Raw genomic sequence first — 25,357 nt, 5'->3', positions numbered from 1 at the left:
AGTGGCCTATCTGACAGCATGAAAGTAGGAAATGATATACTTATTAGTTTTAATTTTAGAAAGGGATGGGTGTTCAAGTGTGAGTGAGTGACAGAGATTCAATGATGGAGTGCCAGAACCTCACACTATGATATAACACAATATTGCATCATACAATAGGATCTATCAGGCCAGCTCCATTTAGATCCTACCCTGACCCCTTGGAAGCATAAGACACTGAGACTAGAGTTTTGCGTTGCAAGGTTTGCCCACTCTGAACCATACATTATTCAACTCCTCCTTGATCTCACTTGTCTCCTCTTTGCATCTGAGACTTCTCTGGCTAAGGAACCTGTTTGTCTGGCCCTGGACCCTCCAGCCCTATTGCTTAAGCTCCTGGCTCAGAACTGATCTCTTGCCTTCAGGCTCAGTCTTACACCCTGAGTTTAGCCTGGAGGATAGATATTAGCCAAAAAAAAAGAGCCCAGGAAAGTTTCTGGCAAAAGCTCTCACTCCACTGTTACTTCTTCCCCCTTTTCTTTATTCCACCAGACCTTTGAAGTTATCTGGAAAAAAAAAATCAATTTTCATGATGATGAATCTTAACTATGAGAACATAAAGTTGAAATGTTCAGAACAATTTTAGACAAACGAATATTAAAAAGCATGTCATGTTTGCCCAAAAATGCAGTGTGAGGCACATTTTAAAAGGCAATGGGATGAGAAGTTACTGAAACAGTCAGGAATCCAGTGAGGAATTTACAGACCTGCAAAGGCAAGGCACAGAGCCCGGAAATCTACTGCTCTCCACCAACCTTCCCCGCCAAGCCAAGAGTGAGATAAGACACTGCAAATTCTAATCACTCTGAACATTGTCTTTTGTGTGTCTTATAACGGGAAACGGGCCATCTTGGGGTGATGAAGTTTTATCTGCTTTCAGAAGTGGATGGGGCCTCTGGCAAAGAAACTACATGGGCTGTGTTGGTGCTGTCATACTGACACCTTGTATGGCCCCACCAACGTCCACATCCTGACCCCGGCACCTCTAAATATGTCACAATATATAGCAAAAGTGATTGGCAGGTGTGATAAAGTTAAGGATTTGGTAGAAAATTATCTTGAGTTACCAATGTGACCTTAACGAAATCACAAGATTTCTTTGAAGAGAAAGTAGGAGGGTTGGAGAACAAAGGAGATGTGACAAGGAAACCAGAGGTCAGAGTAATGCCAAGGAATGTACACAGCTTCTAAAAGTTGGAAAAGTTGAGGTAACAGATTCTCCCCTATAGCCTCCAGAAGGAATGCAACCCTAGAGATTTGTTTTAGATTTCTAACCCTCCAGAACTATACAATAGTGGCAGCTCCTAGATCACACCAAAGATGCGACCCTGCAAATAGCCATTGTGAGTTCCATGGTAAACGCCCAGTATAGTAGCACAGCAAATGCAATGTACTAAGCCACAAAGATGGGCTTCTAGCCAAGTCTGTGCTGATTACCTGTAACACCCCTAACCCTTCTGACCCCATCTCTTAAAACTCTTTAGGGAAACTTGTGAAGATCAGACTGGATCCACTGAAAGAAAAGTCCAAGATGAATATATGTATTCATCACTAGCCCCATGACCTTCTTATCATTCTTTCTTGTAATCTCACAGAAATCTTACTCTTTGTTCAGGGGCAGTGGCTCACACCTATAATCCCAGCTACTCAGGTGGCAAAGATTGGGAGGATTATGGTTGGAGGCCAGCACAGGCAAAAAGTTAGTGATGCCAAGCATGGTGAGGCATGCCTGTGGTTCCAGTTATGAGGGAGGCATGGGTAAGAAGATCACAATTCAAAGCCAGCCCAAACGACAACCAAGATCCTCTCTAAAAAATAACCTAAAAAAGGCTTGGGACATGGCTTAAGTGGTAGAACACCTGCCTAGCAAGCATGAGGGCCTAAGTTTAAAACCCAGTACCAAATGGAAGGGGTTGAACTGACCAAAGTAAAGTATACCCACAGTGGGGATACACTAACTTTGGAATTAATAATGAAAGACAAGACTGTAAACTAGGTACAGTATGGGGGGTACTTGTGGGAGGGGGAGGATGAATGGAAGAGATGAAGGTGAGAAAATATGGTTGATGGGCTTCAAATACATATATGTAACAGAATGATGAAACCTCTTGCAATTGCTTTAAGTGGGGTGGGTAGGGGATTGGGGGGGTGATGGTGGGGTGATCTAACCAGTGTACAATATAAGGCTATTCATAATTTTCACAATGAATCTCCCCTGTAAAACAAATATATCCTAATAGAAATGGGAAAAAAAGAAAAAAGAAAAGCTGATAACCGTCAAAACAAAATCAAAAAACCCAATACCACAAAAGGAAAAGAAATCCTGCTCTTCCCCTCAGATTCATGGTGTACTTCTGGCATTCTATTCTCCTCTAGTGAAAGCTTAATTTCAAGGCAAGATCAGATAACCCCATTCACTAGAAAGTGCCCAATGGCTGTAACATATAGACCATGTGTCTAAGAGGTATTAGCTTTTCAATAAAGAGCAAGATAAGACTGTAACCTCTTGGAGGGTAGAACTAAACCAGGTTCTTAATCATTGACATTCCTTGTCCTTAGTACAATGCCTGAAATTTACTTAGCTTTGGACCAATACCTAGTGGATGAATTAATGAAATCATACCAGTAAACAACCCACCTTTTCCTATGCTACTCATCTGAATGTTAGTACTTCCTGTGACTTGGAATTGAAAACCTATTTTCATGAACACTTTAAAACTAACAAGACTCTAGAAATAAGGTGCACTAAAGATAGCCATCTCTCTAATGTTACCTTAGCTTTCAAATCCGATTTTAAACAGCAGTGTAGTGGGTACCAGTAGCTAATCCTAGCTACTCAGGAGGTGGAGATCAGAATTGCCCAGCCCAGGCAAACAGTTTGAAAGACCCTATCTTGAAAAAACCCAACACAATACAGGGCTGGTAGAGTAACTCAAATGGTAGAGTGTCTGCATAGCAAGTGTGATGCCCTGAGTTCAAACTCCAGTACTAACAAAACAAAAAACAGCAGTATAAATAGTTTGGTGATAGGAATTTTTCCACAAAATGGACAAAATGATAACACAAGCATCATGTGACTTGGGGCGTGACATTGCCACAGTAGACAGACATGGAAAATAAGACTCTAAAGTTTCAGTTTGGCTGGACAGGGGGTCCAACTCTCTAAATTAACTCACAGCTTTGATGAACATTTGCAGAGCTTCTAGTTACTTAGAACTTCAAAGCACTCGACTATTTTGACAGTCCATAGTGCTTCTGTACTCATCATTAAAACCTCGTCAAGGCTAACCCTTGACACAGCCCTTGCCAACTTAGGTTTAGAACCTGGGGTCATGTAGTCCTTCACTGAAGTTTGTGGGCCTCATTAAATTTTTATACCAAACTTTATTCATGTGAGATATTTTAAAAGTCTGACCAAGGAAGGTGTAGAACCAACTCCATTAGGAAATGGTTCCTGCCCTTTTGACTTGTTAACAGAATGAAACCTGTCTTTCTTTGGTGTCATGATCTCCAACAATTAATCCTTTAACTCAATCAGCTAGTCATTATTACTTTCCTACTGCTGCTCTAACAAATTGCCACACACTTGGTTGCTTAAAATAACAAACATTTGTTACAGGACAGTTCTGGTGGTCATAAGCCTGAAATAATGGTTCTCGGCAGGCTGAAATCTCGCTGGTGTTGGCAGGGCTGCGTTCTTTCTGCGGGCTCTAGGAAACAGAGAAACCATTTCCTTTTGCAGCTTCTACAGGCGGCTCAAAGTCCTTGATCATTTCCAAGGACAGCAATGGTCGGTTGAGTATTTTTCACTTTGAATCTCTCTGACCAGGACTCTTCTCTCTCCTTCTTCCACATTCAAGGACCCTTGTGAATACATTGGGCCACCAGGAAGATCCAGGCTAATCTCGCCATCTCAAAGTCAGTGGATAGCAACCTCAATTCCTCTGCCACCTTAATTCTCCTTTGCCATGTGACAATATGTTTATAGGTTCCAGAGATTAGAATGTGAGCATCTGGTGGGGGATGGGGTATCATAATTCTGCCTGCCACAATTACTTAACAAATACTTTGAGCACCCATTTCTATTGTGAGATTTTGAAGATAAGCTATTTTGACATAGTCCTTGATCTTCAAAAGAAAGTAAAGATGATGGTAATAGCGGCCATTGTTGAATATTTACTACAAGCCAGGCTCAATTCTAAGCAAATTAGATGATTTAACTCAATCATACATCAACCTTGGGAGTTAGGTAGGATTATTACCATCATTTCAGAGAAAAGGAAATGAGATGAGTTTGGTGGCAGAGGGGTGTTTAAATACTGGCACTCGCACTTTGAAATATGAACTCTGAACCTGTGTTTGTTTCTTAATATAACACTGAGAAAAACTAAAAGAAATGGAACATTAAGTAAACAAAAATAATATAAATTATAGAAATAGTGTAAATGTTCAAGCTCAAAAAATGGTAATGGAAACAAGTTCTAAAAAGGAATGTTAAGACTGGGTTGTATCATAGACACATGAGAACAATTCAGTGAAAATAATGAATAGTCGTCACTACTGTTCCTCTAAAATAATGTGTGTCATAAAAAGAACTGAAGTTTTCATGGGGAGTATAAATAACAGTTTAGAAAGAAGCCTGCAAAATTTAATGCATCTTGCATTCAATGAACATTCAACAACTCTAAAATATGTGAGTGCACACTGAGAGGATATACCATCAGCTCAAGATGGGAAAGAATGGGCTTAACCAGACCTCATAACTGTGATAAAGATGCACCTCTGTTCTGAGACAGAGATTAATATCAGATCGCTGATCTCATTTTCAGGTTTGAAACTGCCAGGATGAAATTAAGTCTACAAAATTTAAAGATGGCTATTTCCTAGACATGGAAATTGTATCTGTTGAATGCAATCCTACAGGAAAGAAAGGGAGAGAAGAGCACTAGAGCATATTGTGTCTCAAAGGAAAAGCAGCTGTGACTCTGGGAGTGATTTACTAAGGCTTCCTGGCCACACACACACACACACACACACACAAAAAGGATGAAAAGAAATCTGATAAGGTCAGAATAAAAGCTAGCCACTAAACTAGAGAAAAGGCTAGGAAACTACAGAGGAATCTTTTTAAAAGGTAGAATTGACAGGAAGACTGGAAGAAAGAGTAAGAAAAGAGAAGTACCATTTCACTCAAATTCTGTCTATAAAAATGACAGCAAGGTCCTGAATCTATTGTCTGCTAATGATGTCCTAATAAAATGTCTCAGGTTTACAGTCTGTTGACAAATCCCAAAATGAATTTTCTCACTGACCTCTCAGGACCACAGCCTGGGGTCTTAGTAGTTAAAATGCCATTTTTGTTCCTTACACAATTGCCAGGAATTATGAGACTAAGAGACAAAGACATGGGGAAAAGTTGCTGCTATTTGTGTTAGGAAAGGTGGTTCATGCATTAAATGATTGATGACTTCTGTAATATTATTAGTAATAAAAAATAAATACTTAAACTGCACTAACCTGAAGATACAGAATGAGAAGCACAATTAGTGAGATTATCTACTCATGCAAGAATCATGCTGTGTGTGGTAAAAAAGGTGAACATGCAACACACAACCAGAAAGGAAAATGTCCTTTTTAGCAAAAATGCAAAATGTTCAAGAAACAGTCTGAAGTGCTAATGATAGTATAAGAACTGTAATTTAGTCCCAAAGAAAACATCTACTAGGCTAAAATAAGCTAGAAAAATCTACCCCCCAAATGCAGTACCATTTTATCACATTTCCATAGCAGAGCCCTTATGCTGTCTTTGTGCCTCGCTGGGAATAATATATTATTGTTAAGGAGATATCTTTTTGTTTCCTTTGCTTAATATTTTCATTACTGACTCAGAAAATTTCACCCTAACACCAAAAGGGGCTGAGGAAAGAGTTCGACAGAGAGTGTTTTCAAGAGTAGACTCCATAATTAAAGAATTTTGGCAAATTAAACTATTAAGCTCAGCAGATCAGAAAAGGAGAAATGAGTGATACAACATGGGGATGGGCTGACTGTGAGCAATACAGAAAAGATACGAAGATAATATTGTCCTTTGTATATAAAGATGACGCCATTGATTGCTCACTTTCCTCCCAAATGCATATACAGTTCTCCTACTGGTGATGGAGTTTTGTTAATTTCACCACAGTGACTTCCAGTTCTTCTACTAACACATAACCTGTTTGCTGTGCTGCTCAGCCCATTGACAATAGTTAAGTAGTGCAGCGTGGAAAAGGGTCCCACTGGCAACGCATGTGCAACCAATTTCAAGCTGAAGTTAGCCCAGCAGCTATACAATAAAGGACAGAATATTCCCCCTCCAGCAACCAGAGCACTGGGTTGGACACAAGCAATAGAGCTTATGGAGCAGTTACAGGTCTTACTTCCAGGCTTATCACATCACACAGGGTGGTGTGCTGGAAAAAAGTTTATTAATTCCTAGATGTGTGATCAGAGACCAAACAACCTTGCTGTGTCTCATCTGCAAGGTGGACATGATAAAAACGCTTGCTCTTATATGCAAGATGGGCATGATAAAAAAAAGTTTATTGGCCTTGCCAGATATTTTGAGATGCAAATTGATTCTGCCCCTGGATGCACTTTGTAATAGGTAAATATTGTAAGAGTACAATGTCCCATTCTAAGTAAAAATAAAGAACTGTCATTACAGGAATTGAAAAGAGCATTGTAGATAAGCCACAAAAATATTTCAATATTTGGAAATGTCAACAAAGTTGGTTATTATCTTGTAAGAGGAGAGGGACAAAAATTGAACCATTTGGCAGTTTTTAAATATAGGAAAATCTTTCATTGAGCTGCTGAAACAGTAACCAAGCTAAAGATAAAAGAAGAGGAATTGGGTTTACACTATATTACGAAAGATCTGGGTAAGTTATCTTTATAAAGAAGTTTGTTTAGTCAAAGTTGAGATATAGTGAGACAACAGAATATTCAACCCTAGAAATCTTTCCTAAATAAGCAAACCACTTTTCTTAGACAACAAAATTCAAGCATTCCAGAAAAGAGATAAATGATATTAGACAGTCTGTTAGAGTAAAGTTGGCAAACCTTGTATTTAAAGGGTCAAAGAATAACTACTTTAGGCTTTGGGGGACCACATGGTCACTGTCACACTATTCAACTCTGCAGCCATAGACAATACATATGTGAATAGGCTTGGCTGGGGTCCCAGTGAAACTTTATTTACAATAGGTGGCAAGCTGGATTTGGCCAGTAGGTCAGGTCATAGTTTTCTAATTCTTCATCTAAGGGTTCCTTCCATTCTAAAACTGTAATCTATAAAACACAGCTGTAGCAAATGGTGACAATCTAATTGGATGAAAAATGTCATCATCATCTCAGTTACAGCTCAGCAGTATGTCACTGTAGTCGGACCCATTCTTTCCATCTATACCTTGGACATATAATTAATTGATCTTTGTAATCAGCTGATTAGGATAATGTAGAATGAGTGATTTCTTTTCTTTTTAGCAAAACATAAAATGTTTACATATGTTTATGGCTGTAATATCCAGACTTTGTAATCTAAGTGTATAATATTGCAGTCTGGTGCCATATGCAGCATATGCCATATGCTTTGCTTCTTCATCTTGTCTGCCAGCAGGAAGTATTTTTAGAAAAGGTAAAGATGTGTGGGAAGACGCTACTTCTGCCCTTTTTCTAGCTGTTACTCTTCCATCTCAACTTTCTTCCTTCCTCACTCCACTGCATTCTCAAAGAAGACTGAAACAGCACTCCCAGACCAGGGAGGAGATCAAGACTGGGCAACAACTGGTTGGACTATGCGAGGGGCCCAGAGCTAGGCGAACCATATCCTGGGGAGCTTGAAGGGTTAAAGTGAAAAGTGATTGCATCCTAAAATTCATGGGCCAGAAGGGAGAGCATGTCACCGGCTTGGGAAATGAGGCCAGACTGGAAGAGAGTGGGAGCAAAAGGAAGAGTGGGCGTGAAACGAGAGTTCAGGCAGGAGATGGGGCTGCAATGCCAGAAAGCATTGCCCTGGCACTCTGCCCTGAGGCTGGTGGGCGGATTGGCCCCCTTGAAGCCCTGGGTCAGAGCAGACAAACAACCCCCTTTGTTACTGTGCCTGCAGCCAAATCATCTTGGACTTTGATCACATCAAATTCTCTGCCATGGTGTATTTATTTCCTGATATTGCCCAATGGGAAGGCTGTGGGTGTTTAGTTTAATAAGTGAAACATATCAATAATTGTTGGCCTAGATATTCTAAAGATACAACACACACAAATATGTGCATATAGTATATATACACACTCATATATCTATGTCTATATGTGCTTGTACATATCCATAAGGCATTGGTTCTAGGACACCCTGTGGACAGCAAAGTCTGTGAATGCCCAAGTGCCTTATGTAAAATGGTAGAGTATTTGCATATAATTTGTGCACACATTTTCCCATATAATTTAAATCATCTCTAGATTACAGAAGATACTGGATACAATGCAAATGCTATGCAAATCATTATTCCCTATTTCTTAGGAATAATAAGAATGGAAAAAACTGTATATGTTCAAAACGGATGATTTTTTCTGAATATTTTCAACCCATAGTTGGTTGAATTTGCATGTACACAACCTCAAGATACAAAGGGCTGTGTGTATGTGTGTGTGTATGTGTGTCTTTTAAAAATACTTTCTCTGCACTAGAAGCAATGACTTGTAGATACCCTGATTTTAAGCAACTTGATATCATATTTAGAAATTAAGAAATCAAGAAATCTATAGGGCTGAAGATTTTTTGTACAACTAGAAGGTCCTCCATCTCACTTTTTTTTTTTTTCAACAATGACCTTGCTGGATGCTAGCATCTATGTGCACATGAAGGTTTTGCAACCTTGGTTCATTAGTGAAAATACTCAGGATAAAACAAAGAAAAAGTGACATCCTTCTGACTTAGACTATATAGACTTGGCCTATATCACTTATGGTGCTTTCTGTCATAAGTGACAGGAGTCAGAATTCCCAATTCTTGCTAGTTTAAAGAGAAAAAAGAAAACTGGTATAACCCAAAGGCCACGATCATATAAAACTTCAGCCACTACTGAGTTGATTGAGGGTCAGACAGTGAGAATCAGGACTCAGTTTGCCATCCCAGCTCTACTTCAACAAGAGTGTGTCTACCTCAGGTCCTAAATGGATGGCTACAAGATGACTAGAGTTTAAACCTAGCAAACAAAGCCAGAGCAAATGGCTGATGATTTCAGTGGGGTGGTGTGTTTGCTTTTTCCAGCCCAATCCCTGTGGCTCTGAATGAATCAGGGGCCACAAAGCACTCTCAGCAGCTGCAGATCCAGATGGACGTATGTCAGAAAAAGTGGGACCCATAAGAAAATCAGGGGTTTTGACCATGAGGAGAAGCCATGCTTGAATAGCAGACAAACCCTTACCAAAGAACTCAGAGCATCCATTTCTCTGCACACAGGACAACTAAACAGAGTTCAGGTGGCTAATGGCAAAAAGGAAATCACAAAGTTGGCAAAATGAATTCAAGTCAGAAAATCAGAAAATGAAAAAGTGGATGACTTGGTGTGGGCTATAGTGCCTGGCACAGCTGGGAGACCTCCCCCCTGCTGCTAGTTAGGCACTAGTGAGGCACACTGCTGTGAAAGTGGGAGCCTTTAGGGAAACAAGCTCCACAAACTCTGCCAGATCACAATTAGGCTCTGCGTGATGCTAAACAAAATGTGAAAGTAGTACAGTCCTAGATTCTTCTATCAAAATGGCAAAATCGTGTCTTGCCTCACCACAGCTCTAACAACTCTGTTCATTCTTCCGTAAGCACACCAGTGATGGCAGCTTCCTTCTGGAACTACCACCACCCTTGGCATAGTTTGTGGCTTTGGGAAGCCTTTTTCATTCTCCATGTTTAGATGGAAAAAGTAAAAGAAACTTAAAATAAGGGGAAAGAAAGAAAAACATTGTTATCAAAATCCATTTGCTTAGAGCATTTTATTTTTGGTGGTAGTGGGGTGGATTAGAGTATTTGTCTAGCATGCATAACACCCTGGCTCTTTGGTGGCACTAGGGGTTCTAGGGAGTGCCACCGAAAAGTAAACAAATGAAAATGAAAAACTGCTGGTTATAAAAAAGAAAAAACTTGTATCAAAATTATCTTTACATTAATTATCTGGGGCATAAATCAAGAACATAAAGAGAAAAATTAATATCACCAGAAGAACTCCAAAGAAAACTTGAAAATTCATGGCATAGGCCAATTGAAAAACATTTGATTCTGACTTAGATAAATTGATTTTTTTATTTATAAGACATCATATCAGATGATTTTTCAACTTTCCACATTGCTATATTTATGAACATATGGCATTTTAGCCAAGATCTGAAAATACACAGACCCAAGTTCATGCTAGAGGTTACTGCATACTGTACAAGGTAGGATAAAGTTCTGTGAAGTTTCCAAGGAGGGAGTAAGACAGTGAGTGTCTTTATGTCAGGAAATAGTGTCCATTTTTCTTTTTTAAAACATCACATAAGGGGTGGAGGTGTGGTTCAAGTGGTAGAGCACTTGCCTGCCAAGCGTAAGGTCCAATATCCCCAGCCCCCAAAAAATAACGTTAAAAGTTCTGCTTTGCACACAGACTGTAAAAAAAAAAAAAATCAGTGACTCATGTGTGTGCTTTATACCACCATCCTCGATGGTCTGGTCTATCCCCGGCCTTCCCTCACTCGGTTATGTCCTGGAAGTTTCTAAAAAGTCCAAATACTCTAGAACTTTAGTTCATTTTCCTCCACTTTTAATAATAGATTTCTGAGAGATCATTTAAAAACATTAAATGTCCCTTCATTTTTCAAAGTATTTGGAATGCTACAGGCAATCAATTGAGTAAAGACAGTTCATTGTTCTATGTTTTTTCCCCCACAGAGAATCTATGTCTCAAAAGATATTTTTAAAAAAGGAAAGTGATTTAATATGTCTCCCTAGCCAGCCCAGAAAACTGCTATAAATTCAAAATTCATTCTTCTACAATGTTCTTAATTATAAGAGAAGTAACCTTCCTGTGTTCATTTAATTCTATCCTATTTATCTTTTCAAGTGGAATGACATATTGCAGACACCATTTGGAGAGTTTTCTTAGTAAAGGCTTAATCCCATGGCTTGTAGGACATGTCTCAGAATGTTTTAACTGTAGGAAAGCTCTGTGAATCTAATACCTTCTCAAAAATTAGAAGTGCTCCCTATGTGAAGTAAGTCACATTTTCCAACATGATTAGCAGTGATTCCTCAAAATTGGTCTCGGAGTTCACAGCAGGTGATAACTCCAGTCCTTGATGCTTTGGCCTATAGCAAGGATTACCAGGTCTGTCCTACTTCTGGACTAGATTTTCCACAACACATAAAACCAGGATAGGAAACCAAGAGAGATGTTAAATGACAGCACCAATGTCCTGTAGAATCAAACTCTGTTTGACAAACAGAATCTTCAGAGATTTTGCTATAAACATACAAGTATGCTCCCCCCTCCATGTGGACAATTAGAAAGTGCACACAAAGAGCCTGTCATATATTGGCTTCAGTAGACTAATCTGAGAATTTAATCACTTTCTGTAATATTATTTCTCTGAGATTAGCCTACACGTGTATACAAGCCCAAACAACTACTTTACAATAAAGTTTGCCTGTTTGGTAACTAACAAATCTTTCTGAGCTAATTCGTCATATCCAGATTTATCAGGACAATGTTCTCATCAGGCCATATTTCATATTTTCATTCCTTCTCCAACCCCCACCCCCCACTTTTTTTGAGACAAGGGCTCACTATATAGTTTAAGCTGGTCTTGAACTCACTATCCTCCTGCCTCAGCCTCAGGAATGCTGGGATTACATGCCTGCATCACCTACTTTCCACCTATTTTCTTTCTTAATTGAGACAAATTATGGATTAATTCAGGTAATTTGTGAAGCATGTGATGACAATCAGGAAAGAAGATCACATTTTTATTTCATCTGCTCTGAAACTGCAAGGGTTTGAAAAGGGCTTAGTTTCAGAGCCACAGCGCTCTGGTTTTAGTAATTCCCTGCAACTAAAAGCAATCTTGCTGTGATTGAAAATGGAGGTGTCAACTCAGGCAGGCTACAAATTGCCAACAGAGGGAATAGCCATTTTAAATTACTTCCAAAGCCCAAATAAATTCTACAGAATGGAAATCTGCCTTTATCCTTATTTTCTGTCTCCAGGAGATGATAAGTGTTTTACTCATTATGAATCATCCTCTCCACTCCTTTCTACTAAGGCCAAAAAGAATGAGCAAAATGTACTTACAAACCACCCGCACTAAGCTCTGCTTATGACACAGGGCATATAAGAAATAAAATCATCCAGTAAGTTATCATACAAAAAATAGACCTTATGTTTGAGTAGCACTTTACCCAACTATAAGATTATTATCAATATAAAGTGAAAATATGTAGAAGGCACTTTGTTAACTTTAACTCCCACCAGGATTAGTTACTATAGGTCATTTTGGTAAACAGAGAAGGTATAATTTCTGTAGTTTTTTTCAGATATTCAAACTAAGACAGGGCTGGAGGCATGGCTCAGTGGTAGAACCTTGCTAAAAATGTGCAAAGCCCTGAATTCATTTCCCAGGACCACAAATAAAAAGACTGTGACAAAGACATCAAGTGACCAGAGTCATTAGAATCATGGAGTTAGTCAGAGAGACACTGAGCCCTTAGCTACTGACTTTCTCTCTTATACAAGCAGGTTTCTAGAAAATAGAGACAAAAACATTTGTAAGATTTCTTTTTATTCATACTGGGAATGAAACTTAGGGCCCCCTACATGTTAAACTTGCACTCCACCACTGAGTCACACCCTCAGCCCCAAGTTTCTTCCACAGCTTAGTTATATTACTGAGTTATATATGTAACTTAGTTAAAGTTTAGTAGCATCTAACGATGGTCTAAAAGTCTGTCCTTTTCAGTTATATACTCATATGTAGTATCAATCATAGTTTCAAAATTTTTCACAATTGAGAAATATATAAGAAAAATTACCTTGTTGGTTAAGAAGTCAAGGCTTCACCACTGGGACTGCAAAGCCACCTGATTGTTCCTCATTCGGTAAGTGGCCTTCGGATGGTCTGCCTGTGGAACAGCAGTTGAGATAGTCCCTCCTGCCATGTTGGGTAGCAGCTGCTCCTGCTAGGGTGTTTTTAATGGTCTGGTCAAATTTACTTTTTGCCTTGATGAAAAGTTTCCTCCTCTTGAAATAGAAAAGACTTGAATTCCATTGCCAATAGGACTTTACACACCCGTTAAAAGAATTTTCATAGTTTCAAGCCAATAAGAATTTGGGGCATGAACAAAAAAGATATGTCACAGTAAAATCTTCATACATTGCCAGATGGAAGGGTGAACTAATAAAACCAGTTTACTAATCTCTTTGGAAGTGTTTTATACAGTTGAATATATGCATACCCCATGGCATAGTAATTTCAAATAGCAGCACATTTTGGGTAATAATCCCAAATTGGAAACAACCCAAGAATCTATCAATAGCTGAATAAGAAAGTATATGGAGATAATACATAGCAATTGGAATACTCTAAAGCAATGAAAAGGAAAATATATGGGTATCACAACAGTGGATGAATCTCAAAAAAAAAATGTGGAGTGAAAGAATCCAGTTACCAAAGTGTTCAGAAGTGCATATTGTAGGATTACATGAGCATAAATGTCAAATACAGGATAAATTAATCTATAGTTATAAAGACAGAATTGTGATTAACTTGGAGGATGGTGCAATAAGAAAGTAGTGTTTCATTGAAAGGCCCTAATAGATTGGCTTCAATTGACCTGGATGGTACGAGAAGGCTGTGGGCAGAAGGCAAAACTAAATCAATGAGAAGTGATATGAGGTTCCACTATCCAAAGTGAGAAGAGCTAGTCATATAGGATTCTAACTATAAGGAAAAATGCATAGAAAAAATTGTTTGCTCTACGTCACCAAAAACAACCACAGCTTAATCTTGTCAGTTCTCTGAATTTTAGCCATTCTGATGGGTGGGTAGTAAATATCACTGTTGTTATCTGTATTTCCCTAATGACTAATGATGTTAGACATCTTTTTATATGTTGATTGGCAATTGTGATATTCTCTACCTTGAAGGCTTGTTCAAGAATTTTGCCCAAGTTTTACTTGGGTTGACTGAACTTTACCAGTTGTTTTGTAGATTCTTTATGCATTTTAAAGTACTTTACCAAATATGAACGTCTCTCTAATAATTATTAATTCACTATTCCTTTGCTCTATTTATATACCATTTTGCCAATACCATACCATCTTAATTACCACAGCTTTACACTAAGTCTCAATATCAGTGCAAATTCTCTTTTCTTATTTCATATTGCATGGTTATCCATGGCCCTTTGCATTTCTATTTTCATTTTGGACCAGTTTAACAATTTTCACAAGAAGCAACTAACTGACTAAGACTGGGATGGCACGGAGTCTATAAATCATTTGGGGGAGAACTGTCATCTTTACAATCTAAGCAATAATGATGTATCACTCCATTATTTAAACAATCTTCAATTTTTCTCAATACATTTTTATGGTTTTCATTACAAAGATTCTGTATATCTACCATTACAGATCACCAGGAACATGCCTTTTAAATATTACTATAAATGAGAGTTTTAAAATTCATTTTCCAATTATTTGTTGCTAGTATAAATAGGTACATTTGATTTTTTAATTTTGATCTTGTATTCAGAAACCTTGTTAAATTCACTTATTTTCAATAGCTGTTTTGTAGATTCTTTTAGATTTTCTATGTACAAAATTATGTCCTCTATAGAAAATAGTTCTACATCCTCCTTTTCAATCTTCATAACAATTTTTCCTGCCTTGCTGCTTTGGCTAAAATTGCCAGTGGAATGATAAATGTATGTAGTAATAGTGACATCCAGTCTTGTTCCCAATCTCGTTCAGAAAGTATTTATTATGTTACCATTAATATAAAGTTACCTACCATCAAATTTTTAAAGATTCCCTTCTATTGGAAGGTTTTTTAAAACTTTGTTGCAAACAAGGATTGGATTGAGCCAAACTACTTTTATGCAGCTACTGAAATGATTACACACTTTTTCTCTCTTATTCTTCTAATGAGGATTTGATTAGTTTTGAAATGTGAAATGAACCATGGATTTGTGGAATAAATCCCATTTGATTATAATGCATTATCCTCGTATATGTCACTTTAAAGTTGCTTTAGGGTTCGTGATTGATAGTGGGTGGAATTTTTCCTCTGTCAAACTTTGGTTAAATTGACCTCATACAATGAGTTAAGAAGATTTCCATCTTCCACTATTCTATTCTGTGTCCATTTTAGTAAATGGTGTCTTTCAAAGAATTTTGTCAAATTTCTTTTAAGTTGTCAAATTTACTTACATAAATTCATTCATCATAATATCCTTTTAGTGTCCTTTGAACATCTCTGTGACCTGTAATGGTGATTCTCTTTTTTTCCCCTAATATCCCTAATTTGTGTTTTCCCTTTGATTGGTCTGCTTAGGGATTTATCTAGTATAGTTATCTTTTCCAAGAACCACACTGACTTTTGTCAAATTTTAAATACTGTATATCTTTTTCCATTTCTTTGATTTCTGTTCATACTTTTGCAATCCCCCCTTCAGTTTAATTTGCTGGTTACTTTCTAGTTTCTTGAGTTGGAAGTTTAAATAATTTATTTTCAACTTTTCCTTTTTTCTACTATATTCATTTTTAAAGTATACTATTTCTTCTAAGTACTGGCTTAGTTCCATCTAACAAGTTTTCTGATTGTTAATTTGTTTGTTTGTAGTACTGAGAATTGAACCCAAGGCCTGAAGCATGTGAGGCAAGTGCTCTATCACTTAAACTATATCCCCTGCCCTTTTTGTTTGTATTTTTGTTTGTGAGATATGACCTCATTAACTTTCCTCAGTCTGGCCTCAAACTTGTGATTCTCCTGCCTCCACCTCCCAAGCAGCTGGGATTACAGATGCACAACACCGTGCTCAGCATAAATTTGTTTAGCATTTATTTTTATATGTTGCATTTTCATAATCCTTGTCATTAGAAAAATATTTCTCTAGTTACATTGTAATTTCTTCTTGCATAGGTTATTTAGAGGTGTTTTTACTTAATTCCCAAATATTTGGCAATCTCCTAGGTATCTTTTGACTCTTGAGTCCTAATTTAATTTTATAGTGTCAGAACACATATGACTCCAGTCCTTTGATATTGACTGAGGCATACTTTCTAACCAAGATGTGTTCCCTTTTGTTAAATGTCCCATGAGCTCTTAAAAGAAAGACTCATCAATTTCTTTCTTGACTTCTATTTTCTAATAATTTTTGGAATTATCATTTCTCCTTTGAGATCTGCCAGCATTTCTTTATACGGTTTGAAGATGTGGCATGTGTCTATAAACTTAGGATTGGTATAACTTCCTTGTAGCAATAAGAAATAACCATTCTTTATCTCTCATAATAATTCTTGCTTTTAAAGTCAACTTTTCATACTAATAGAGCCAGACAAGCTTTGATTTAGTTAATTTTTGCACAGCATATCTAATTTTAGCATTGCACTTCCCACATTTCTAATCTACATAAATTAAATTTTAAACTTTATAAAGCAGTTTAACATCTAAACCTACTTACTGTGGGTTAGCTTTATCCAATCTGCCAATCTTTGTCTTTTAACTGGAATGTTTAAGTCACTTATATTTAATGCAATTATTGGTATACTTCCTTGAAGTCTATCATCTTGCATTTTTTCCATTTATCTTATTTATTCTCTATTCTTATATTTCTTCTTTTTACTGTCTTTACATCTACCATTTTAAAATTTATTTTCATTCCCTTATTAGCATTTAAGTTGTAGTTTCTATTATTATTTTAATGGTTGCCCTAAAAATTGCAAAATACTCTTGATTTATTTCAGACTTCTTTAAATTAGTAATTATACCCTTTCCTAAACAATGCCCCTAAACAACTTCCTAAACAGGATTAGGAATCACTGAGTTTTCTTTAACCTTTGCTGTATGTGAGTAACACTAGCCTTAGCTCTAGGAGACTCTCATTTTTTGGATCTGGAATGTGGCTAGAGCCACTGTGTTTTCAAGATCCATCTCTAAGGATTCAGGATTAAGAAGTATTGGATAAATCACAGGCATAGCCTGTACTCTCAGAAACAGCTAAACTTCCCGTCTATATTAAAACCTAACTTTAAAAAGGATATCAGCTTTTAACATAGATCTCATAAGACTCTTCCTCTCCACATTCGACCTTCACTGAACATGACCTCTGTGGTCTAGTACTTACAGCTACAGAACAAACTTGAGAAAGAACAGAGCCAACTTAGAAGCTGAGGGAAGGAACCGCTATGCTGACGGCACGAAGAGGGTGGAAGATGAGGTTGGGGGATGAACGTGAGGAGATGTCTAAATCCCAAATAAGACTAAAATTACCCAGAGTCATTTATAGCTTTGCAATTAATTCTAATAAATTGTTTCCTTTGAACTGTCTTTTCTTTAATGTAAGATGCAGAGAGTTAATATTAAAGCTAAACCTAGTTTTATTAGTATCTGAAGTGTACTAGACAATTTCATGCTTGTTTCTGGGGTTGGGGGTGCTGGGATCCAACTCAGAGCTATGGGCATATTAGGCAAGCATTCTGCCACTGAACTACAACCCCAGACCAACAATATTTTAACAAAAGTTAATGTCTTCTGATTACAAGTTCAGCTTACCAGGATGATAAGCCACCTAGAGTGTCCTGATTAAAGTGTTTTCCTGTCTGTCCCTTCAAATCCAGGAAGAGATTATATGTCTTCTTGTTCAGAGCATTCACTCCCATTTAGGGTACACCACTATCTTCTAGCCTGCTTGCTGCCCAAGGGATGACACTGAAAAGGCAAATTATCAGATACGTATCTTTTATTCAGATGCACTTAGAAGCGAGTGCACACTCTAAAGGAAATCACTTATTAGCTCCAAGCTACTTAAGGAAGAACCAGAATTAAAAACAGTAAACCCAAAGGACTTCAGGGCGTTAACGACATCCTGTAACCTATATCTCAACTAAATATTTATATTCAAATGAAAAGCATTGTTAGGGTCCTTTCATCTGGAAGATTGATTTTCTGTCTTAATTAAAAGATCTGATACAAGACAGTTTCAACTATCACAAGTGCCAAGTGCTGGTATTTCCACAATGGCCCTCATAGTCTGTCAGTGTTAACACTGGTCACAATTTAAGGCTTCTTTTCCGTTCCTACTGGAAGACTGATAAACAGTCTTCCACAAAGTACAGAACTATCTTCGGGAAGGGAATGTTCCGCATGGGCATAGTTAGTTAAAAACACGCTGAGTCCTACATAATTACTGTGTTGAAGAAAAGGCCATGGCAGAGCAATAGGTCAGATAACTACTGTGGTTTTGCTCTTGCAAGGCACAGCCTGAGATAATATAAAAATAATTATATGCACAAACCAGATTTTCCAAACTGCTTATTTAGTTTCTAGGTCAGTATAGCTGGACAAATTCTTCTCAAAGTTTAGCTTTACAGCTGACCATGAATTGTTAGTTCACTTGTGTTACTTCTGTGAAATGCTGTGTATATTTAGACGTTCAAGGAACTGTGATGTTTATGCCTCATTCTCTGGAGATTTTTCTTCTAATGAGTGCAGTTAATAGGTTGGGGAACAAGAGCAGATCAAAACCAAACTACTGCAAAGTTGAACATCATCTTCATTCATTACCATAGAATTAAAACTTGAGGAATTACATACAAATAAGTTCCAAGCTACATAAAACTCAATCCACCCAATGCAAACTTAGTATTTGCATGTTATAAGTATCATTTTCATAAATATAGCCAGATCTATGAGAACATGCTAATTTCCCCTTTGTCCCGATTTAATCAACACTCAGTAATTTGCAAAAAAAAAAAAATTGCAATGGCATTATTTTGCCTTTATACAAGAAAAGTTGATACATCAATTGATCCCTGTGATTTCCAGGCTACATCAGTGGTCTCAGATTGTCTTGAACAACATAGACCTGAATTAGCTCACTGAGATGCTGATTGTCAGGGAAGAGAGAGAAGAGCCCCAAGCAGGCTGCAAGCACAGAAGAGGCCAGGGGCCAATCCTGGGGAAATGATTAGCTGAAGGGCAACAAAAGAAGAAATGGAATTTGATAACAGACTTTCTTTGAAGAGTTCCACAAAGAGTAGCTTTAGGAGACATGGCCAGTGGACTTAAATTGCCCCATTAAGGAGAGAGAGAGAGAGAGAGAGAGAGAGAGAGATGCAATTTTTGGCAGGTTTCCAACCTTGTCAATTATCTCAACCCTAGTGCATTCTTCAGTCCTAGAGGAATTTCCCTCCGCCCCGGTGTCCTCTACCAATTTCCCCAATCCTAATTGTCTTTTCCTCTCTCTCAGACATACTGCAGATTTTCCATGTCTCTGGAAATTAATCACTATTTGAGAGATTAATTGGAATTTTAAGGCTATTAATTGTAATTTCCTCTTCCTCTCGCTTTTTTAATTTTGAGGGAAATCTATAAGGACCCTTTTAGCAACCAAAGCATATATTAAAAAAAAGAGAAAGAAGTTCCTATCCCCTAAAAATAGCTGCTTCTCTGACTGAGATTTTGACTCTAGTTTGTCAGTCATTACACTTAGGCTTAGTTATAAACCCCATCCAGGGATTTAAGAAAAAATTGGTTTACATAATAAGCTTAATTATATATAACTACTAAAGTGTTAAATGATACCATTTCCATTCTGAACTTTCATATCCACAATCACTCACTTACGTTAAGAAGAATAAATAATTTCAAAGCAAAAGAAAAGATAGTAGCTAAAACTTTGTCCCATAGGTTATGGTCCTTTGAAATTTTCCTTTCCTCTGAGAACTGAATCTGCCTTATGACACAAAGACACACACACACACACACACACACACACACACACACACACACACACACTATGTAACTTTCACCAGAGCAAATCCTTCCCCTGGAATGACATAGCAGCATTTATTTTTAATTCCAGAAGTAAATGTCTCCTGGCACAATTCTAACTCAGAGGAAAAATACTTGGGAAACAGACTTAGACTTTGTGCTGCTTTTAAAAGATTTCCTCCTGGTGTGGAGTTTCAACTACAAGCCTGGTTCCAGGCTAAACAACACCCTTAATTGGGACATCCAGGAGGCCTCCAACACTGTGACATTTACAGAAAGAACCAGAGAGAACAAAAAAGTGGGAGTGCTCTACTACCTATGCCAGGAAAACAGACTGAAGTAGACAACCTCCCCTTCTGGCCTTCTTGTCCTTACTTGGGGGCCATGCCTGTGCCACTGTTTGTAAGGGTCCCCAGATAGAACTTTTGGTGGCATCAATGACAGTACAAAAAAACTCAAAATTGGTAGCAACTTATGGAGAAGTTTGAATGATAAATATATGTGACTGACAGTGACCTCAACAGTTCCACAAAGTTTTACAAAGTTTACATTCACTCTGAATCTTTGGGTTTTGAACTCCTTTACAGTGAGGTTCCTGTCTCCATTCATCCAGTCTTTCATCCAAAAGAAAAATTTTAAGAAATTATGATGTGGCAGTTTCTCTGCTAGTAGCTGGTGTCCTCAGGGTCCCTGCCTTCATGGAGTGACAGTCTATTGGAAATGAACTCTGAAATAAAATTAGAAGTTCAGCTGCTCTATATTTATGTCCCTGGAGCCAAGCAAGTCTAGCACCAACTATGCACCCAATATTTGGGAAAAAGAGAAGGGAAAAAGGAAGGAGAAAGAAAGGATGTAAAGAATAAGATCCAGAGTATTTAATTTAAATATTTGGGGAAATTAAGTAAAAAAGGGATGTCAATAGTAGAATAGTATATGCCACATATTCAAACATAATAATATTTATTTCAGAAAGTCTTTCCATTCTGGAGAGATGAGACCTACGAAACTCAGGCTTCATGTAGTTGGAACATATGGCCAAAAGGAAGTTGATAGGCCAGAAGGCTAAGAGAGAGATTACTCCAACTTCCGCATAAGAAAGGAAGTAAAGCATTAACAAAAATGTGAGGGCTGCTGTGCTCTTGGAACCATGGCAAGCCACCGGGTCATACAAAGATGAATATGACCCAGGACCTTCCCTAAGGCATTTACTATTGATAAGTCAAGAACTACCTTAAAAAGACCATATCAGATTATAGATGAGAGTATGAAAGGGGAACAAGATTAAATTGATGTATCTGGGGGATGAGAAAACACTTCTTCACCAGGGACCTTAGAAACATTCAGAAACACTATCTCCAGAACCAGGAGAGAATGCATGGTCACGGCTTCATTCCATGAAAGTTGTGTTTCCCTTCATGGACAAATGACTGGAGACATTGCTGATTAGACTGGAGAAAGGAACTGTAGCTGTGTATGTGTTCACACAAGATTAAAATGAGGCAACTTATTTTTAAGAGTACCTTTTAAAGATACCAACTGAAAGATTTACAGATTAAACAATGCCAGACCTGAGATTTGCTTCAAAATTACCCAAGGGATGGGAGTGAGATGTAGATGAGATTAGGCTGTGATTTGATCACTGCTGAAGTGGAATGAGGAGAGATCTCCTATCCTTTTCTCTTTAAGTATATTTGAGATGTTCCATATAAAAAGGTATTTCAAATATAAATTGAGAATAAGAGCCAGGTGAAAATGTAGGAAAGATGAACTTTTTCAAGAATCATTCAAAAAAAATGGCGCTACTCATAGCGAGTTTAAAAATGAACAAAGTACCTTGAAAACTATTACTAAATGTGGCTCTGTGGCTTCCATAGGATGCTGAGTATACCACAGCCATGCCTTGAGTGAAGAATCTGAGTCTACCATATCTTTGGAGTTCTAGGCCAAAACGCTAAGCACTGCCCAATGGTGGATCCTGAAATCAATTTGTGTGCCCTGACTAATTTTTAAATGAGTATAACTACAGTAGAAAAGATAATATCCGAGTACATTACACACAACAGGGTAAGTACTGTCTGTAGAACTTGTGTTACCACATGTGTGCACATGTGTGCTTATGCGTGTGTGCACATGCATGCAGTATTTGCATTTAGTCTACTCTTAATATAATAGCCAGAGTGGGTCTGTTAAAACCTAAGTCAGCTCACGACTTGTCCCCATTCAGAAACAACCTTTCTCAATGTAGAAGCCAAAGTCCGTATGTTGGCTGAGGCGGATCATGATTTATCTTCCCCCTTCCTGCTCAGTCTCATTTACCTCTCTCCCTCCAGGCCCACTGGACTTGTTTCTGGTCCTGCAGCACCCAGACATATTGTCCCAGGAGCTCTGCACCTGCTGCTCCCCTGACTGGGTGCTCTTCTTCCACATGGCTGCACAATAGCCTCCTTGCTCTCAAATGTCACCTTCTCAGCCAAGCCCTCCATGACCACACAATTTAAAATTCAGAACTCCTACTCCAACATTTCCTATTCCTCGTCCTGTTTTATTTTTTCTCCATAGAACTTATTAACCTCTAATATACTGCATAAGGTATATATAGTTATGTATGAGGATACATATGTAAATTATGCATACTATCTTTTATTTATTTCTCTGCATTCAAAACTCCATGAGGTACAGAACTTTATCTGTTTTGTTCACTGCAATAGTTATCTGGAATACTTAGACCATAGTAAATACTCATTAAATACTTATTACATTAATTGCATGTGTACGTAGTGTGTGCTAGTATGTGTGAAAGTGTATCGGACTGTGATATAAAATATATTTCTTAGTGTGGGTCACATTCCAAGCAGTTTGTATGACACTACCCTGGAGCCCACTTGGGCTGCCTTCCAGTGTACTTAAAGAGAACGCAGCATGTGCACCCAACACCCCTTCAGATATTACAGACATGGAGTAAAAAATGATGCCCAGGGTAATTGCTCTCTGAAGTCTGTGTGTATGTGAGTGGGGATAAGGTCATTCCCTTGGGAAACCACACAGGACCATAAATTGGCAAGAGGAAATAGGCAAAGTCAGAGAATCATAAAAATTTCAAAACCCTGACAGATGATCTGGTTCAACCTAATAATTCTACAGATGAGCATCGAAGTTACAAAATGATAATGTTATTTGCCCTGGGCCACACAAGAATTAAATGCTGAGATAGATCTCACACAGACTTGGGTCTTACCACTCCTCATCCAGTGATCTTTACACACCCTGGCCTGCCTAAAAAATGAAAAACAGGAAACTGCTCTACAAAAAGCACTCTATTTCCCCAATTTTTATTCTTTGGGAATATCTGAGATTTTTCTTCTCCAATTAGATGTCAATCATCTATTCAACTCAAGTCTTGATTTGCAGGGGTCTCTGTTTTAAAAACAAAGAGCTGCTAATAATCACTGTTTCTCATAAATCAAAGCCTTAAAAAATCTTTACCATAGCAACCAGGAGTGGTTGAATCATCTCCTATCATCCTTTTACTTTCTACTAAGACAATCCAACTTATGTTAGGCTCCAGGATGTTAGATCGTCAAGAATCAAAATCTTTAACCCTCACTATCCTATTTTTCATTATAGCTAAAAAAAAATCCATCCATTTTTAAATTAATGGACTCATATATTTCCATAACCATAAACAAAATACTTCAAACCATGTAGCACTGAGAAGTAACAACACAAAGAATAAAAGCTGTCAGTCACCTTAATTTGGTAGGGAAGCATAAACCATTTTTCAGAAACTGATTTTATTACAAAGTGAATGGTTACAGTAATTGCTTGGTCTACAACTGAAATATAACAAGCACTTTGGTCAAGAGAGGACATGAGTGTTAGCCTTCTCAACAGAACGCTATTCTGTTCAGGTGTCTCCACTCCTTCAGGAGAGGCTGACCCAGCTCATTTCAGGAAGACGTCACATCTGGAATAAGTGCATCATGGAAATCTTATTCTCTTGCCACTGATTAGTTTACATCTAAGCATGTGACAAAACTGTAGTCAAGGAGGGAAGAAGTTTGCTGAAGGGAGGGGTGTTCCTGAGGAAGTTTTCTTATTTTTCACAGAGCCAGGAAGAAAACATTCCTTTTCTGTTTCTAGGTATGATGCCAGGACTATTGGTGTCTTCTTGATACCATAGGGAGAGTGAAACTAAAGACAAAGTTGGCCGACCAGCAGGGTAGAGCTGAGAGAGCCACAGAGAAGCAGACGGAGCAAGAAGCCATCGTGCACAGAACCATACTACCTCAGCACTTTTTGCAAGAATTTTCTGTATTTGCAGCTGAAGCACCCAACCCTTACAATAATTGCATCTTGGGCAGGAAGTAGAGAAGTGCAAATGTGTTATACATGTTTGTGTTAGCATGAAAAGTGCTATGTGAACAACAGATTCCAGGAAGAATGATTCTTTTGCTAGTGACAGCTGAGCCTGTGACATTAGAAAGTAAGAGGGGCCAAGATATAAAAGCTGCAGGTGGAGTGAGATGTTGGATCAGAGGCCAGCACAGAGCATGATACCTGCCCTGCCCCATGTGTGTTACTGTCATAGCAGACTATAGGCAGCCAGATTTCACCTGAGGGAGGACACAGAACAACACATCCACTGTAGTCCATTCTTACTTTCACTTCTGGATGCCAGGAAAATACTCTGAATGAGACTTTTATGAAAGAACTAAGGAAGAAGCTCCAGTTCCTGCCTAGCCTTCACATGCATAAGACAGCGTTTATTTGTATTTCACCAACATGCCTATCTTAATTGTCCTGTAGGGAGAAAGAAGGAAGATAGGACACCAACACCTTTAAAGAGCAAGTCACCTTATAAACTCAGGCAGACCACTGTCCAGGAAAGTGTCCAAGGACTCTGGTCCCCAAAGGCACCAATCTTTCCTTTCATCAGCTGCACGACAGTCAAGTCCCTCTCCAATCCACAGAAAGGATACCTTGCTAAAGGAGCCTCTAAAGACAGGGAAGAGAGGAGCTTCTTCACAGCCTGGCCACTGAAAACAGCTGGTGTTTAAAAGAAACTTATTTTATTAAAGTCATTAGAGTATATTCTATGTGGTTCTAGAAATTGTCCTATTTGGAATAATTCATATTTTAGATCTGATAAAATGCACTTTTTTACTTGTTCCTAGTAAAAGTAAACACTGTCAAAATATCTGAGACAGATATACCTGTGTAATATTTTAGTCTTTCTAACAAAGTATTTATAGTACAATACT

General features: G+C 38.0%; 1 protein-coding gene across 2 annotated transcripts in view; it reads right to left on the bottom strand.

The window, feature by feature from the left end:
* The window catches only part of Chn2 (chimerin 2), a 288,848-nt gene that overhangs the window by 250,134 nt on the left and 13,357 nt on the right, over positions 1-25,357 (bottom strand). The window lies entirely within an intron of this gene.

This window comes from Castor canadensis, chromosome 2, assembly GCF_047511655.1.
Source record: "Castor canadensis chromosome 2, mCasCan1.hap1v2, whole genome shotgun sequence".
Lineage (NCBI taxonomy): Eukaryota > Metazoa > Chordata > Mammalia > Rodentia > Castoridae > Castor > Castor canadensis.
The sequence above is the reverse complement of the archived record's forward strand: the minus strand, read 5'-3'. Positions and strand labels throughout refer to the sequence as shown.